The 6870-nt window shown below is 48.2% G+C and overlaps 1 long non-coding RNA gene across 1 annotated transcript; it reads right to left on the reverse strand.

Moving 5' to 3' along the window:
• Positions 1-298: 298 nt before the first annotated feature.
• LOC137233091 (uncharacterized) lies at positions 299-6415 on the reverse strand. The gene is made up of 3 exons (XR_010947293.1): positions 6024-6415; positions 5751-5925; positions 299-2046 (listed from the first exon to the last, which is right to left on the reverse strand). It is a non-coding gene; the product is annotated as an uncharacterized lncRNA (long non-coding RNA).
• Between the last annotated feature and the right edge of the window lie 455 nt (positions 6416-6870).

Genomic DNA, 6870 nt, shown 5'->3' on the forward strand with positions numbered 1-6870 from the left:
GTGCGCATAGGAAGTACTTCATAAACGTGGAATGAATCCCACACACTTTCTACTGCTCTCAGTGATTCAGGGGTCTCCCAGTATGCTCCCCCCAACCAACCCTTAGGACATCCTACACCTTGTTGCCCTTTCGGGGCTGCCCCAGGCCCACTTTTCGACCCCACGTCCCTGGTACTGTACTATTTTCCACCCATCTGGAATCCCAACCAGGACAATACGGGTAAGTTTCTGCAAAGCAAAACAGAAACAAGCCCTTAGGTTATAAGGTGTTTGTTTACCTGGAGGCAGGTGGAAAGTGCTTGATAGATGTTGTTGGCTGCCACAAAGCAAGTCCCACACACTTACTGCAGCTGGCAGGTAATGAACCTATTTCTATGCAAAAAAGGATCTCTTTGTTGCTAATCATTTTTATGCCGCTTCCACCCTGTTCAGAAGGAGTATTTTTCGGAATCAGGTGTTAACAAAATAATGAACCAAATAAAATGTACAGTTAGCAATTATCAGTTTCCTTTGATGAATCCGCCCTCGAGTTTGTTATTGCCAAGGTGATGTAAAAATTAAACAGAAGAACAAAAGAGTGCCTTTGGGAGGGGCATGAAATCATTTAAAAACAACTGTTTCATCCATTTTGTACCGCTGTACTGAATACATTTATTTCAAAGGAGAGGCTGGAGTAGAGAGTGGAAATGGGCGGAGGGCCCGCCATGGACACCAAGCTCCTCGAGGCGGGGCTTTTCGGCTGTTTTGCAGGAGGCTCTGGGTAGCCTGTGGGGAGAACACCTTGGTGTCAGAGAGATGAGGTCGGGCAGACATCGGCGGGGCCAGAATCGCGTCTAACTGGTGTGTGCTCGGGGCTGTGCAGGATTTGGAACACGGAAAGAGCAAAGAGCTGTGTCTTGTCTCTCTCTGCCCTGGGTGAGCTCATCGGCTCAGTTTTTCTGAAGCTTCACTGCTGGTTGGGGTGGGGTTGGCATGAACCAGGGCTCCTCTAAGACGCTCTTCTCTCCCCACACCCCGGTTAGAAGGATTGTCAACCTTCATTCTGCCAGAGAGGTCAGGCATTGCTAGAGCCTTCAGTGTCCTTCAAGGGGGGCGGGGGGTGGCTCTGAACTCTGCTTCCCTGGGAATCAGTGAGGAGGCTATGGTAGGTGCTCAGAAGACATTTGCTGAACAACTGCTTGTTCACTTTAAACATTCATCTGGGCTGTTTCCACTACAGCATTCTTCCTCTTTCTGTGCTGCCCATCAGTCACTATGGCTTCTTGGAATTCTGACAGAAAGCATTAAAACATAAAATGAAGTCATAAATCATTCTCCTGAATGCCAGGAATACACATCCACCCTGCGTGGACTGCCCCGCAGTTAGGGTCCGCTCCTGCATCCCCAATCCTCAAGCCCGGCTCCTCTGCGTTGCCCAGGATGGGATAAGAACACAGGTCAAATTCCATGTTTCCACTGTGAAGGAAGCAGCCACCTCCTTAGAGGCAGTTTCTGAATAACCTATGCTGTATGTTTTCACTGACCTTAAATCCAAAGCCAAATCGATGTAGAAGAGCCATAAGGATGAGACAGGAAGCTTGAGAGATTCACTTTTTAAGGGATCAGCCATGTCTGAAATCTCATCTCGGCTCCCAAGTGCCGGTCTTCACGCCTAATACACTGCTTCTCGCGACCTCCCCTGTGGCATCCTGTGGGCTCTGGTCTCATCTCCTATCATCTGTAGGAGATGACGAGGCTTTCTTCACATTGAAGGGGAGACACAGGACACACACTTCTCAGCTGCCATCTCTGGGATGCAGAGCACACTTCCTCCTGTCCCTGGTGGAACCACGGCAGTGGGTTTAAATCCACAATCAAACTCATTTCTGGGCATGTGGGAGGTCACTTTCTGAACTGAGGTTCCCTGCCTGCAGCCTCCGAGATCAGAGTGACCAAGTAGAGCTTCCTCTTTTTCTCCCCAAATTTGGCCAAGACAAGATCTTCCAGTAGGCCAAGCTGCAACTCACCACCAAGATACTTCTGCATTTTTTCTGTTCAACGGGATGCCTAAATCCACAAAGGGGGCAAAAGCAACTTTTCAGAAGAGATGCCAAATCAGCTGCTGATTACCCGTGCTAGAAGTATACACAAAAGAATAAAACACCATGCTGTAGATCGCCCTCCCCGTTCTGCTCTTGGAAGAGCTTTGGCTTCCTGAACCTAAGAAACATCATGGCCTGGCAGTGTAGGGCATACCCATGATTACAAATCCCGGCTCTGCCACTCTCTGTCTACGTGACCTTGGGCAAGCAACTTGACCTCTGCGACTCAAGTTGGTCATCTGTAAAATGAGGGTAACGATTGTACTGCGTCACAGGGGTGCTGTGAAGATTAAATGAGACAGGGCATAGCCTGGTACCTGGAACATTCGGTAGGAGCTTAGCGAACATCAATCATTAGCCCGTTACTCAGATGTGGGCAGAGGAGAGAGACATAAGCTTCCTGGGAGCCTGGAATCCTGAAAGGGGTGCAGGAGCATGAACAGCGTATTGGGGCAACTGCTATTGCCCTTTCAAGTGGCAGCTGGGAGCCTTCAACTCTGACCAGCCTCCCCCGCATGGATGGCTGCCTCTGCCTGGATGACCTTTAAAATGGGCAAAGCCATGGGTCCAGAGGCTTTTGCTCTCCCTGTGACTGATTTGTCTAATTATCATTCTCCCTGGGATTTGACTGACCAGAGGTGAGCTCAAAAGAAAAGGAGGGGTCAAATATCAATAGAACCTTCTGCCCAGCACAGAGGAATTGGAGTTTTCTGGAAGCTAGGGCAAGCCTTCCAAAGATTTTCAGCAGGAGGGTGGCAGGATCAGAATTACGTTTCTGGAAAACCACAAGGGAAGACATTGTACATCCACAGGTGTCTGTAGAGGGCCATAGAGTCAGGCAGGAGGCAGTGGGTGAGGGAGACCTGCAGTGCACTCCCCAGTTGCTCAGGGAAGAGGTGACCCACCTAGACCAAACAGGGCAACAGAAATGGAGAGGGAGAACGAGGAGAGAAGGCGTATGAGTGAGTCGAGAGGTAGAATCAGCTGTGCTTTGTGAATGACTGGGTGCAGGAGCGGGACTGTGGGGAGAGCAGCTCTCACGGTTCTGGCTGGAACGTGACGCTGCCCAAGGCAGGATGAAGAGCAGGTTTGGGGGAAGATGAGCTTTGGGACATGCTGAGTTTGGGATGCTTGTGGGAGGCCCCAGTGGCAGCTCCTCCCTGAAGATGCGGGCTCAGAGTGGGTACGGTCTGCACTGGGGTGGTTAGTTCCAGCTGTGGATGAGCTGCCCAGGGAGAGAAAACTCAGATGAGCACAGTGATGGCTTTGATGTCAACTCAGCTGAGTTACAAATCAGCGTGGCCTCAGCATGGCAGGGCACCGCCCACCCTGAGGTCCTTGGGTGTGGGGGGGTGTCCAGGCTGTACCTCCTGAGACCACTGCTTCTGGAGAACTTGGAGGAGAAGCAATGTGGAGATTCTGTGCAGGGCTGGAAGCTGGGGAGCCGAGCAGTCTCACAGGAGTGTCAGCCCTCCTCTGGTTCCCCGGCCTTGCACACAGTGCCCCACTCCCTCTCCATGCCCTGCACAGAGCCACAGTCAAGTGGGAGGGAAGCCCGCCCCTGAGACAATTCTCTGCCTGCCCTGAATCCCTGGGGATGCCTGCCAGGGAGCACTGGGCCTCTGGGGAGCTTTGCTTTCTCGCCTCTGAGGCTCTGCAGAGCCTTGGCTGTCGGCGGGAGACAGGAGGGCAGCATTCCCTGAGGCTTGGCACTACTGGGGGGGGGGGGCAGCACGCTGGTTCTGCTCCGGCAGAGACTTCACAGGTGAACACTGCGGGTGCGGTCCACAGCCGCCGAGGAAACAGAGAAACACTCCAAGCTGTGCCTTGTACAACCAACTAAAGCAAAGATGGACAAAGCGACTCGGTCTCCTTGAGAGCCTGCTTGAGGCACAAGATTGATGATGGGGTCCTCTGCAGTCAGGGACGTCACTTATTCACTCATTGTAGGTCTTGTGGAAATGCCACATCAAAATGGCCTGAATCACTAGCACATCCATAGGCTCACATACTCATGAATCACCTACACTCTCGGCGTCAAGAGGAACTTCATCATCCGTCCATCCACCCCAGAGACTGCCACTGTGCCACACCCTCAAATGCATGTAGAGGACACAGTGGTGAATCAGACACGAACCTAAGAAATGCACAGCCTGGAAGGAAGAGAGGGATAAATAAACAGCCCCCATTATCTCCACCATGATAGTCTTCCTGTTATGATTGGTAGACTTCAGAACAATGGTAGGGACACAGAAGTGGGCGTGATCAGTTCCACTTAGGTTGGAATGGGTGGCTGGTCAGAGAGGACATAGCTTTTGAGATCAGTCTTGCAAAAAGCAAGAGGGATGTTTAGCAATATGCTATTCTGTACATCTCCAAAGTCCCTGAAGTTCTAGTAGTTAATCTTTGCTACCTTGAACTAAAGACCAAACTTGAGGTCTCTGGGGGTATGCAATGGACTGAAGAGCAATGGATTCTTTTTAAGGTCCTGCTTAGATATTAGAAAATTACTTAAATTTAACTTTTCCAAATATTTTGAAATATGAATAAGTGGATAAAATTTCACTGAATAAGAGAATGAGTCTTTTCTAAGAGCCCTGGTTATTGTCAAAAGAAAGAAAAAGGACGGCAAAAGGGAGGTTCTTCTGTTACAAATGGGCCTTTATAACTTTTAGGGAGGAGGAAGCCAAAATATGGAAATTTCTATCACTCATTTTTATTGTGTTTCATAATCACCTGATTCTGTTAAAAGGAGGTTTTTTTTTTAAACTCTCACATGATTTAAACTATCCTTTTAAAGTAAGTAGAGAGACAAGAATTCCAAGATGTCAGAAGAATGGAGGCTGTACTTACTGAAGATGCGCATTAGAATCACGTGGGCCCCGCTCAGTACTTTGTTCCAGCATGCCCCATCCCTGCTCTGACGAACTGCACATCCCCAACTCCAAACACATGACCTGGGAGGGGGTGTGACAGTTACAAGACTCTGACCCCTTGCTGGGGGATCATGTGACCCAAGCAAGACCAATCAGGGTCCGTCTCTGAGACTTTTCGGTTGGAGTTGGAGAAGGGCCCTGTCCCAGGGGTTATGGATCAGAAAGGAGTTGAAGTTGAAGAAGAAGGTGGCCTTATTCTCTACCACTCAGAGAAAGCCTGTCTGCTGTGGGAGAGAATGAACCAAGCAGATATAAGCAAAGCAAAGGGAGAGACAGAGAGCTCTGGTTTCGTTTCTCATCCCTAAAAAGATACATAAAAATGAGCTTTGAATGGCTCAAAAGGATTAGGAAAAATAGGTCAACTAAGAGAATCCAAATGTAAGTGGTTCATTGGGAACACTCAGTGTGGTAGAGATAGAAACATGAGACATGTTTTTCCTCCCCATTGCTGTGCTCTGTGATATCTGCTTTTCTTGATCTTTAATTTATCTTGGCACAGCCCACAACTTTCTGGCCACTTTCAGTGATTAAATACAGCCAGGTCCTAATAAAAACACCAATCTTCTATCCAGTGCTGTGATTTCTCCTCTGCCATTGCTGCCTAGACTTGTGGCTCAAAGGACTAGTAGGGAGAGAAAACATGGTCTTCCTTTCCCTTATTTCCCATCGCTCATGTTTCTAGCTGGTCTACACTGGGCAGTAGGGGAGGGATGGGAAGAAGGGGTCAACTTACACAACTCTCATGTGGTAAGGGGGCCTTGATTTCTCTCTGGTTCAGTACAGCCTGCCAGGTGATGCAGGTTCCAATGGCTCCGAATATGCTTTGCCTAGATGAGTGACCGGTGGACCTTTTGTCTCATCTGGTAGGCTGAGAGGAAATGGAGCTGCCAAGCCATATGAAGCTCCCACTGGAGATTTAAAGGAAGATGAATGGTACTTAAGTAACAAGAAGACCGTGAAATCAAACCATTAAAAAACAATTTCAAGACGAGTCAACTTCCCTCACCTTCTTTTCACTGTGATAAAGCCCCCCAAAGTCATCGGATGGTTCTTTTGATCTTGCTTAAGTTGACTGTGTTGACTGTCTCACCATTTTCCACCAGGGCACAGAGGTACTCCTTGCTTTGGGGGAAATGCTGCTTCTGGGAGAAGATGGGGAAAGGGGAGACTCCCACTTCCTTCCCCCACTTTCTCCAGTTATTTTCCAGTCTTGAGGACAAAGCTGGGATTTCTGCGGCTGAAGTCACCAAGGTTGCCTGCAAGCATACCTAAAAGAGAGAGTCTCACTAGGTTTACTTTTCTCTGATTTTTAAAAACTTCTTTCATCCAACGTGAGCACTCTGTCACTCTCTACCCTAGAAACTTGAGTTCCAAATTGAGGTCCAGAAGGGATTCGTGTGGGTTTTTGGCCCATGGAGCAAGATGCCTTTAAATCTAGTGGTGATGGTGGTGTGAGTGTCACCTAGGATGACATACATTTCTTCTTCTGTCCCCAAAACCCAACTTCCCAACTTTCCATTTTTTAGTTTTTAATTTAAAAGTTAATTATACAAATGATAAAGAAATGCATTCTCCTTGTGAAACATCAAAGCAAAACACTTTGGATAAGATTACAGACCCCTTTGACAAACAGTGCCACCCTCCCACTAAAGAAGTAATAGCTATTGCAGGAAGACGTGTACCCCCTAGTTCTTTTTCTACTCATCAACATGCATGCTATGTATTTATGTCCCCATAGAAAATATAAAGAATGTGTGTTTAAATTTATTAAAGGCATTCTGTTTTGCACACTCTTCTACAACTTGTTTTTCCATTTCACATGGTCCTTCAGGTTGGAAGGGCTGAACTCAGAG

This window comes from Pseudorca crassidens, chromosome 10 (assembly GCF_039906515.1).
Source record: "Pseudorca crassidens isolate mPseCra1 chromosome 10, mPseCra1.hap1, whole genome shotgun sequence".
Taxonomy (NCBI): domain Eukaryota; kingdom Metazoa; phylum Chordata; class Mammalia; order Artiodactyla; family Delphinidae; genus Pseudorca; species Pseudorca crassidens.